The 11,414-nt window shown below is 53.3% G+C and overlaps 1 protein-coding gene across 2 annotated transcripts in view; it reads left to right on the top strand.

Moving 5' to 3' along the window:
* Positions 1–1,672: 1,672 nt before the first annotated feature.
* Positions 1,673–11,414, top strand: part of CEMIP2 (cell migration inducing hyaluronidase 2) — a 90,596-nt gene continuing 80,854 nt past the window's right edge. The window contains exon 1 of one of the 2 annotated variants that reach the window (XR_003756005.2): positions 1,673–1,881. The gene's annotated coding sequence lies outside the window, so the exon portion shown is untranslated. The remainder of the gene's footprint in view (positions 1,882–11,414) is intronic. The other variant, XM_029055593.2, reaches the window with a different exon arrangement.

Below are 11,414 nucleotides of genomic sequence, written 5' to 3'. Positions count from 1 at the left end.
TTTGAAGGTAGAGAGCGGTGGTCTGGCATATATGGACGGGAGGGAGTTCCAGGTTAGGGGGAGGACATGGGGAAGGGGTCGGTGGCGAGATAGAGAAGATGGGGGCACAATGAGTAAGCTGGTGCTAGAGTGGAGTGTGCGGGGTGGGCTGTAGTAGGAGATCAGCGAGGTGAGGAAGAATGGGGTGAAACTGAAGGTGACAGTGTGGTCCAACGTTTTTTACGGCTGTGAGTCCTGGACCCCACACAGGCGTCGAATCCGGCTCTTTGAGCAGTTCCATCAGCAACATTTATGGACCAGACTCAACATCAAATGGCAAGACGAGATCACAAACAATGCAGTTCTGGAAATGTAGTCAGTCTCCTAGCATCAGAGCTCCGCTCACCTTAACACAGCTACTCTGGGTGGGACACGTGAGGAGAATGAGTGACAGCAGGATATCCAAACAAGTTCTGTTTGGAGAGCTAAAATTGGGAAACTGAAAGCAAGGAGGGCAGAGAAAGTGTTTTAGGGACAAGCTAAAACAAAGCTTCGGACAGAGCTGCATCTTAGCTGAAAACTGGGAGTCAATAGCTGAGGATAGGCCGGCGTGGTAAAATGCTATTAAGAAAGGCTCTTTTTGAGCAAAAATCTGATAAGGAAAAAGAATCAAGGAGGAAAAAGAGAAACAGTGGTAGGTACCGCAAAATCTGCACACTGTAAGCACTCAGAAAATACGACCGATGGATTGATGTGCGCTTGGCTTGGGGTGCAGCCCGGGGAGGCAGGAGGAGGCTGAGCTCTGGGATGCTACAGCGCCAACCCGTAGAAGGGGTAACGGCTCAGGGGTGGTGGTGATGACGATGATGATAATAATGATGGCACTCATTAAGGGGTTACCATGTGCCAAGCATTGTTCTAAGCGCCGGGGTTGATACAAGTTAGTCAGCTCGGACACAGTCCCTGTCCCATATGGGGCTCGCACTCTTAATTCCCGTTTTCCAGGTGAGGGAACCGAGAGCCAGAGAAGGGAAGCCACTTGTCCAAGGTCGTACGACTCGGGGGGAGGTGGCTGGGCGGCAAGGGCCCGTCGAGTGGGTCCCAGGAGCAAGGACCCACCCGCGTGAGCAGCGAGGGGCTGTAGGCTCAGGTTGAATCGCCTCGGGCGCGCCAAGGTGGGCACCGTGGCCCCTCCGCCCTGCGGGGGTCGGGCCGAGTTGGCGGCAGCGGGGCAGGAAGGTCGGGGGGCGGGCGCGGCTCGTCGGCCGTGCAGCCGGGGGCCAGCAGGAGGAGCTCGGGGCCGCTGCCGGCCCTCCGGCCCTCCGGCCTACCGACCGACCGGCCTCGCTCGCCAAGCACCTCCTTTTCGCCCTGTGCTCCTCCCCCGCGCGCTGGCGGACGAGCGGGGCTCGGGGAGGGGGAGCGGGGCCCGGGCGAGATCCGCCCCCTGCCTCGCTTTCCCTTTGCAGGATTCGCGGCCCTCCGGCCCGCGGCGGCCTCCAGCCCGCCGCCACTACCGCCACCGCCGCTTCCTCCTTTCGAGTAACAGCCCAGCGAGAAGTGGAGCCCGAGCTCTTTGGAGGGGGCGGGGGAAAGACGACGACGACCAGGAGGAGGAGAAGAAGGAAAAGGGGGGGGGGAGGGGAGAGGAAGGGGGAAGGGGGAGGAGGGTGGCGCGTCACTCCCGGGAGGAAAGTATTTCACCTACAAGGGAAAAGCTGCCGCTGCCAGTTGCGTAAAAGCAGCAGCCGGAGCAGCCCCCGCCGCTCAGCTCTCGCCGCTCAGCATTTTTCCATTGCCATGGAAAGTGGAGCCGGAGGGAGAGGGAGGAGGACAAGCCCAGCTCTTCTGGCCGCCGTTTAGACAGCCGACTGTCCCGCCACCGACTCGGGGAGGAGGAAGGTAAGGAGCTAACCCCATTCCCCTCCGTGCCTTTCCCAAGGGAGCGGTGGCGGCTGCACCCCTCTCTCTCCCTCCCCCCAGGAGTCCTCCTCCTCCTCCTCCTCCTCCGGGACTCTCCCCATTACCTTCCCAGCTCCAGCCCGTGATATCCTCTCCCACTGGGTTCTCGAGCCCCGTCTTCTACTGTTCGCCTGTCTCTGGATTTCCCACCCCCGGCGCTGCTGTCTGCCCCCCCCCCGAGGCTGCAGCTAGTGGAGGTGCGACCGGGGGGGTGCCACCCCCACCCTCGTCTCTTCTTCCTTTCTGCATTACTAGGAAGGACATTCCCTTGAAGTACAATCCGAGAGAGGCTGGTTGGGAACCCCGTCTTGATCTCCAGCTCTCATTTGGTTTGCGGGGCAGGAAACAATAGATCTTTTAAAGTTTGGGGACAAGGAGGGGGGGGAACACCCCCCCCCCAGGAAGCAATCTGCACCGAAAGGCTCTGGTGGTGTGCACTACTGAACCTCACTCCTCTGTGTGCCTCCGTGCACATCAATCAATCGTATTTCTTGAGGTCATGCTCGGTGCAGAGCACTGTACTGAGCGCTCCTAACAGCCTTTGACACCACCGTTGAGTTTGACTTCCTTTGTTCAGTTTTAGTTAGCGAAGAAGGTAAGGTGTCCCGGCTTTTAAAGTGATCGCTGTAGCTTTAAAACTTACTACACTTTTCCAAGTTCCATAACAGTTTCTTTGGGGGATGTCAGCACTAAAAGGTTCTTATGGGCCAGTCAGTGGTAATTATTAAGCGCTTGGGAGAGTGAGATACAGTAGCGTTGGTCAACGCGATCCCTAACCTCAAGGAGTTTACAATCTAGCAGACAAGGCTGGGGACTTCCTGGGAGGGATCCAGGGAATTACATTCACTCTATTGCTCCCCTTCGGTATAACCCGAGGGTCTGATATTGACCCGTACACTCAGAGTACTGGAAGGCTTGTGGGAAAATAAGTGTGTAATCATTCCACACGCATACCACAGAGCTTCGATTTCCAAAGCTCCCATTTCTGTTTCCGTCTCATGTGCACATGGTTAGGGCAGACGTTGGCATGCACTTCAGCTCGTAAATAGGGTGAGTTAAGGACAGAGAAGCAGGCTTTTTTTTTTTAAAAATGTTCTAGATCCAGTGCACTCCTGTGCTTTTTTTTTTTTTAAATACAGTCCAAGCTCCATATATATTGTAGAGTGCAGGTGTGCAGAGGTGTGAATAACAGCATGATAGGCCACACACAGTGCTTTGGGGAGGAAGAGAATGGAGCACATGATGCACTTATGTGGTAAATCCACGAGATAAAAGTGGGCAATCTTATATTGTTCTTTTTGCTCTGCACAAAGTAAGCGCTCAATAAATACGTTTTTTTTTTTCTGTGTCTGTTGGCCATTCACAAGTAAAATGAATCACCTTTCTTATTTTTATGAAGTTTTCCATTTTCCTTAGGCTCATGGTTCTTTATATGTCCCTTTTTGTCATAGGATAGAATGGAATTATGACTTTTTTTCCACTAACGTAGTGCCCCCATATGTGAGCTTGCCCTTTTTCAGAATTTTGCCCCGGTCAATACCAGACTTCCTCAGTTTGTTTTTAAATTTGATACCACTTAACTGTTATCACAGTCATGCCATGTAATGGTTTTCAGAAGGTACACTTCATTTCACAAAATTTTCTCACTGTGTATACAGCACATTTCCTGTGGTCGCTAAACATTTAATAAGTGTAAGGTTGTTCTTAATCTGTTGCCTTTTTAGGGGCTTTCTTGTGAATTGCTTAGCTCACATAACAGGCAAATGTTTCTCAAGATTAAGAGGGGAATAATTGTACCTAATAACTTAATATCTTGACCAAAGGAGTTAGTGGCAAAGGTTGGAACAGAAGACTTGCCTTCGGGGTCCCACTTCAGCATCAAGTCCTCTAAGGTTTTCTTTGAAACTCTTTTATGTGTAGGACCAGAAACATATATTTGAAGGGACCACCTGAGGTTATCTAGCCTATATGCATGTACACATGACCAGTTTTTCTATCCATGACTTAAATATATTGTTTAAAATCACCAAATCATTTGCACATGGCCAAGAACCTCTGTGCCAAGAGCATCCGATTCAAATAAGAGGCTGAAGGTAAATATCAGCAGAACCCTACTTCTACATGCCAAGAACTATATTAAGCGCTGGGGTAGATGCAAGGTAATCAGATTAGACACAGTCTCTTTCACAGTCTAACTAGGAGGGAGGATTTAATCATTTTAAAGATGAGGTAATGGACACAGAGACATTAAGTGATTTGCCCAAGGTCACCCAGCAGATGTGTGGAGAGTTGGGATTAGAACCCAGGTCTTCTGACTCCCAGACATATGCTCTTTCTACTAGGCCATGCTGCTTCACTGAGGAGACTAGGTTAAGTAATATTTCATTCATTCAATAGTATTTATTGAGCGCTTACTATGTGCAGAGCACTGTACTAAGCACTTGGGATGAACAAGTCGGCAACAGATAGAGACAGTCCCTGCCGTTTGACGGGCTTACAGTCTAATCGGGGGAGACGGACAGACAAGAACAATGGCACTAAACAGCGTCAAGGGGAAGAACATCTCGTAAAAACAATGGCAACTAAATAGAATCAAGGCGATGTACAATTCATTAACAAAATAAATAGGGTAACGAAAATTTGTACAGTTGAGCGGACGAGTACAGTGCTGTGGGGATGGGAAGGGAGAGGTGGAGGAGCAGAGGGAAAAGGGGAAAATGAGGCTTTAGCTGCGGAGAGGTAAAGGGGGGATGGCAGAGGGAGTAGAGGGGGAAGAGGAGCTCAGTCTGGGAACGCCTCTTGGAGGAGGTGATTTTTAAGTAAGGTTTTGAAGAGGGAAAGAGAATCAGTTTGGCGGAGGTGAGGAGGGAGGGCGTTCCAGGACCGCGGGAGGACGTGACCCAGGGGTCGACGGCGGGATAGGCGAGACTGAGGGACGGCGAGGAGGTGGGCGGCGGAGGAGCGGAGCGTGCGGGGTGGGCGGTAGAAAGAGAGAAGGGAGGAGAGGTAGGAAGGGGCAAGGTGATGGAGAGCCTTGAAGCCTAGAGTGAGGAGTTTTTGTTTGGAGCGGAGGTCGATAGGCAACCACTGGAGTTGTTTAAGAAGGGGAGTGACATGCCCAGATCGTTTCTGCAGGAAGATGAGCCGGGCAGCGGAGTGAAGAATAGACCGGAGCGGGGCGAGAGAGGAGGAAGGGAGGTCAGAGAGAAGGCTGACACAGTAGTCTAGCCGGGATATAACGAGAGCCCGTAATAGTAAGGTAGCCGTTTGGGTGGAGAGGAATGGGCGGATCTTGGCGATATTGTAGAGGTGAAACCGGCAGGTCTCGGTAACGGATAGGATGTGTGGGGTGAACGAGAGGGACGAGTCAAGGATGACACCGAGATTGCGGGCCTGAGAGACGGGAAGGATGGTCGTGCCATCCACGGTGATAGAGAAGTCTGGGAGCGGACCGGGCTTGGGAGGGAAGATGAGGAGCTCAGTCTTGCTCATGTTGAGTTTTAGGTGGCGGGCCGACATCCAGGTGGAGATGTCCCGGAGGCAGGAGGAGATGCGAGCCTGAAGGGAGGGGGAGAGGACGGGGCGGAGATGTAGATCTGCGTGTCATCTGCGTAGAGATGGTAGTCAAAGCCGTGAGAGCGGATGAGTTCACCGAGGGAGTGAGTGTAAATGGAGAACAGAAGAGGGCCAAGAACTGACCCTTGAGGAACTCCAACAGTTAAAGGATGGGAGGGGGAGGAGGCTCCAGCGTAGGAGACCGAGAATGATCGGCCAGAGAGGTAAGAGGAGAACCAGGAGAGGTCAGAGTCCGTGAAGCCAAGGTGAGATAAGGTATGGAGGAGGAGGGGATGGTCGACAGTGTCAAAGGCAGCAGAGAGGTCAAGGAGGATCAGAATGGAGTAGGAGCCATTGGATTTGGCAAGAAGGAGGTCACGGGTGACCTTAGAGAGAGCAGTCTCGGTAGAGTGGAGGGGACGGAAGCCAGATTGGAGGGGGTCTAGGAGAGAATGGGAGTTACGGAACTCTAGGCATTGATTGTAGACGACTCGTTCTAAGATTTTGGAAAGGAAGGGTAGTAGGGAGATAGGACGATAACTGGAGGGGGAAGTGGGGTCAAGAGCGGGTTTTTTTAGGATGGGGGAGACGTGGGCATGTTTGAAGGCAGAGGGGAAGGAGCCCTAGGAGATTGAGTGGTTAAAAATAGAAGTTAAGGAAGGGAGGAGGGCAGGGGCGATGGTTTTAAGAAGGTGAGAGGGAATGGGGTCCGAGGCGCAGGTGGAGGAGGTGGCACTTGCGAGGAGGGAGGAGATCTCCTCTGAGGATACAGCAGGGAAGGATGGGAAAGTAGGGGAGGGGGTTGTTGGGGGGGAGGGGAGAGGCGGAGGGGTGACTTTGGGGAGCTCAGACCTGATCGTGTTGATTTTCGTGAGGAAATAGGTGGCCAGATCATTAGGGGTGAGAGATGGGGGAGGGGGAGGAACAGGGGGCCTAAGGAGAGAGTTAAAGGTCCGGAACAATCGGCGGGGGTGACGGGCATGGGTGTCGATGAGGGAGGAGAAGAAGCTTTGCCTGGCGGAGGAGAGGGCAGAGTTAAGGCAGGAAAGGATAAATTTTAAGTGTGTGAGGTCGGCTTGGTGCTTGGACTTTCGCCAGCAGCGCTCGGCAGCTCGAGCATAGGAGCGTAGGAGGCGGACGGAGGAGGTGATCCAGGGCTGTGGGTTAGTGGAGCGAGAGCGGCGGAGGGAAAGGGGGGCGAGAGAGTCGAGATGAGTAGAGAGGGTGGAGTTGAGAGCGGAGACCCGCTCGTCGAGAGTGGGAAGAGAGGACAGGGCGGCAAGGTGAGGCGAGATGCTGTTGGAAAGACGGATGGGATCGAGAGAGCGGAGGTCTCTGTGGGGCAGTAACGAAGATTTGCAGGGGGAGGGAGTGTGAGAGATGAGGCAGGTGAGAAGGTTGTGGTCAGAGAGAGGGATTTCAGAGTTGGTGAGTGAGGAGATAGTGCAGCGGTAGGAGATGACGAGATCGAGGGTGTGACCGAGTCGGTGAGTGGGCGCGGTATGGTGGAGGAGGAGGTCGGCAGAGTCGAGGAGGGATAGCAGGCGGGCGGCAGAGGAGTCGTCGGGTACATCCGTATGGATGTTGAAGTCTCCAAGGATCAGAGTGGGCAGAGAGAAGGAGAGGAGGAAGGTGAGAAAGGGGTCAAGGTGGTTGAAGAAGTCGGAGGTGGGACCGGGAGGGCGGTAGATGACGGCGACAAGTAACTGGAGTGGGTGGTAGAGGCGAATGATATGGGCTTCGAAGGAGGGGAAGGAGAGGGAGGGGGGAGGAGGGATAGTGCGGAAGCGGCATCGGGGCGAGAGGAGGAAGCCGACGCCTCCTCCCTTACCGGTGAGTCTGGGGGAGTGGGAGAAGGAGAGGCCTCCGCCGGAGAGAGCGGCGGCGGAGACCGTGTCTTCGGGAGAGAGCCACGTTTCCGAAAGGGCGAGGAGGAGGAGAGAGCGGGAGAGGAAAAGGTCATGGATGAAAGGTAGCTTGCCTGTAATAGAGTGGGGGTTCCAGAGGCCACACTTGAAAGTAGCTGTGGGTGCAAGGGGAGGAGGGGGGGAAGGGCGGGGGGAGGGGAGGGTTTGGATGGGAAGGAGGTGGCGGGGCCCTGGACGAGGAGAGGGGGATGAGGGGTGGCGGTGGGACAAGAGGACTGGGATGGGGCATGGGTGGGGAAGAGAGAAGGGGGAGGGGGTGAAGAGGGGGTTTGGTGGGGGGAAGAGTAGGGGGAGGGGGAAGAGGGGTAGCGCTGGTAAAGTGGGGTTCTAGGGTGGGAGAGACGAGGGGGGGAGGAGACAGAGGAGAGAGCGGGAAAGAGCTGAGCGAGAGGGGGAAGGGGAAGGGGAGGATAGGAAGGGGCGGGGGGGGGGGGGGGGGGGGGGAGGGACATGGCGAGGCCAGAGAGGTGGGTGGCAGCACTGACAACAATAAACAGTAATAAACGAAATCGGTAATATAGCAACATGATACAATATGATACAATACAGTAGTGCTAATATAGCAACATGATACAGTATGATACAATATAGTCGTGTTAATAAAAGGGGTGATGATCAGGGTCGGGGGTAGACTCGATTAAGGGGCGACCTGATCAAATTCAAAGTCTGACGACAATAAACAATAAAAAGCGAGATCGCAAATATAGCAACATGCTACAGTAAGGCACACTACAATAGTGTTAATAAGCAGGCGATGACCAGGGTTGGGGGACGAGCCGACCCTACCCGATCAGACTCAAAGTCAAGCGGCCAGCGGCCGAGAGTGTCCCAGAGCTCATGACCAAATAACCCTGTGGCGGCGGGGGGGCCCTGAGGTTGTCCAGGGTGGGTGGCGGCCGTAGGCGGTGGCTAAGGTAAGGTAACATGGTGAGAACAAGGACGTCGTCGCCCGGGGCGGGGGCGGGAGAGATGAATCACCTCAAGAGGGAAGAGGGAGTGAGGCCTTCCCCAAATGGCCGCCTCAGGCAGAGTGGGGGCTTCCCAAAATGGCAGCCTCGGGCGGAGTGGGGGAGCGGTTGGGGAGCACAATGTCCCCGGGCCCGAGCAGGGGGACACAATGTCCCCCGAGGACACAATGTCCTTGGGGCCGAGAAGGGGAGCACAATGTCCCCAGGATCGAGAAGGGGAGCGCAATGTTCCCGGGCCCGAGCGGCGGGGGGAGCGGGTGGGCTGGAAGCTGGTGGCTGGGGGTCTGTGGGGGCGAAGATCCGTAGTGTCGGAGTTCCCGAGCGGGGGTGCGGAGATCCAGGTTGTGAAAGGCTGAGGCGGGCGCGGGTCCGGACGGTCCGAGGCTCAGCTCCCCGGTGGAGGCGGAGGAAGCGCAGATGAGTCAGCGAGCGGTAGGCGAAGGGGGGGCTTGCCGGGAATCGGGGCAGGGGCCGGGTGGGCCGAGGCTGCGCCTCAGGGGAGCAGAGATCCCGGGCCCACGAGGTAATGGCTCCAAGGGTCTGGGCGATGACAAGGCTCAGCTTCCCGGGAGAGGGGGGTGGTCTCGGCATGGATGAGTCGGCGGTCGGCGGCCAAAAAGCTGCTAAAGTCGGCGGTCGGTGGCCAAAAGGCTGCTAAAGAGCTAGGCTGGAAACGGGGGGCAGGCAGCCCAAGGAACCACCGCCTGGGAGGAGAGCTCCCGAGTCCATGTGGTGGTCGATTCAGGCCCAGGGGAGCAGAGATCCCGGGCCCACGAGGTAATGGCTCCAAGGGTCCGGGCGATGACAAGGCTCAGCTTCCCGGGAGGGGGGGGTGGTCTCGGCGTGGATGAGTCGGCGGTTGGCGGCTAAAAAGCCGCTAAAGTCGGCGGTCGGTGGCCAAAAGGCTGCTAAAGAGCTAGGCTGGAAACGGGGGGCAGGCAGCCAGAAGAAGGGGGTGGTCCATGGTGTTAAGGCAGCGGAAAGGTCAAGGAGGATGAAGATGGAGTAGTGACCATTGGATTTGGTAAAAAGGTGGTCATTGGTGACCTTAAGGCTGTTTCTGTGGGGTAGAGGGGGCAGAAACCAGATTTGCAGGGGCTCAAGGAGAGGAGCAGGAGAGAAAAGAAGAAAGGGGAGAAGAAAGAGAAAGAAAGGTGAGAGACTTCTAAGTACTCCACTTCCAAGTGCTCCATACAATAGGTATTCAGTTAATTATGGTTGTTCACAGCCCCCACCCCCAATCTCTTTTCCTTTTCCAGCTCGAAAGTACATGTTTCAAAAAAGAAACTTAAGAGGCAGCCTGTACCTCTCTTCTGTGAACTGCTATCATGGTTAACAAAAGTAATCTTTTATTCCCTCCTCAAATTTCATGGTGGTGGGGAGGGATTTATGCAGTGGAGGGAATTATGCAAGTAAATATGGTATTTACAAATTTAAATTTATAATCGTAAGTTACTCATCAACTGTCTGGCTCTAATGAACCAAGACTCTTCAATATAAATAACCTAGTTTCCACTTTCTCTACTTGCAGGATTTAAATTAGGATGGGAACTATTTTTGGTGGTGTTGAGAAGAAAGGGACTTTCTTGGCCACCTGTTCCATCTCCCCATCCCCTTGGTTTTGTGTCTTTTTGGACACTGTAACTGAGGATAGGGTTATATTGGGATATAAAACCATGTTTGTTATAGGTTTTTTTTCCCTCCTATGCATATTCTAACTTTAAAGGTAGTTTTAGGAATGCTTTGAAATGCAGACTTAACTAAAACTTCATTAGGATTTGTTTTAAATGAACCTCCCTGGTCTGTATGTGACTTGTTTGTTACCCCTGTCTGGGTTGTTACTCCAACCTTTTTGGGTTAGACATGATGAAGTGATCATTGCAAAATCCTGGTTGAGATTGTGGGCAGACAGTAATGAACTGCTTCAGTCAATCAAGCCATCCAGTTGTATGTATTGATCACTTAATATCTGAATATAATATCACTGTAGACAGCACCACTATCTTTCCTGTCTCACAAGCCTGGAATCTTGGTGTTATCCTTGACTCCTCTCTCATTCAACCCACATATTATCTGTTAGTAAATTCTGTCAGTTCAGCCTTCACAATATAGCTAAAATCTGCCCTTTCCTCTACATTCAAACTGCTACCAAGTTAATCCAAGCACTTATCCTATCCTGCCTTGATTACTGTATCAGCCTACTTGCTGACCTTCCTCCCTCCTGTCTCTCTCCACTCCAGACCATACTTCACTCTGTTACCCGGATCATTTTTCTACAGAAACGTTCAGCCCATGTTTCCCCACTCCTCAAGAACCTCCAGTGGTTGCCCATCCACCTACGCATCAAACAGGAACTCCTTACTATTGGCTTTAAAACACTCAATCACCTTTCCCCTTCCTACCTCACCTCACTACTTCCCTACTACCACCTAGCCTGCATACTTGGCCCCTCTAATGCCAACCTACTCCCTGTACCTCGATCTCATCTATCTCACCGCCGACCTCGCCCACGTCCTGCCTCTGGCCTGGAAAGCCCTCCCTCTTCATATCCAACAGACAATTACTCCCGGCTCCACGCCCCCCCTCAAAGGTATTGAAGGCACACCTCCCAAGAGGCCTTCCCTGACTAAGCCCTCATTTCCTCTTTTCCCACTCCCTTCTGCGTCATCCTGACTCACTCCCTTTATTCACCCCCCCCCCACAACACTTAAGTATATATCCATAATTTATATTAATGTCTATCTCCACTTCCAGACTGTAAGTTCACTGTGGGTAAGGAATGTGTCTGTTGTGTTGTACTTTCTCAAGTGCTTAGTACAGTTCTCAAGCAGTCAATAGGTATGATTGAATGATAACAGATGGTAGGCACAGTCCCTGCCCAAAGTGAGCTTACAGTCTAGAGGACTTCCCTCTAGTAGTATCATGAATAAACACCTCCACCAGCGAGGCCAGAGTCACCCTGGATTCAAGTAAGACTATTTTGTGGCTCTCTCACCAGCACGAAGGATAAACAGGATGGCCA

This window comes from Ornithorhynchus anatinus, chromosome X5 (genome assembly GCF_004115215.2).
Source record: "Ornithorhynchus anatinus isolate Pmale09 chromosome X5, mOrnAna1.pri.v4, whole genome shotgun sequence".
Taxonomy (NCBI): Eukaryota; Metazoa; Chordata; class Mammalia; order Monotremata; family Ornithorhynchidae; genus Ornithorhynchus; species Ornithorhynchus anatinus.
The sequence above is the reverse complement of the archived record's forward strand: the minus strand, read 5'-3'. Positions and strand labels throughout refer to the sequence as shown.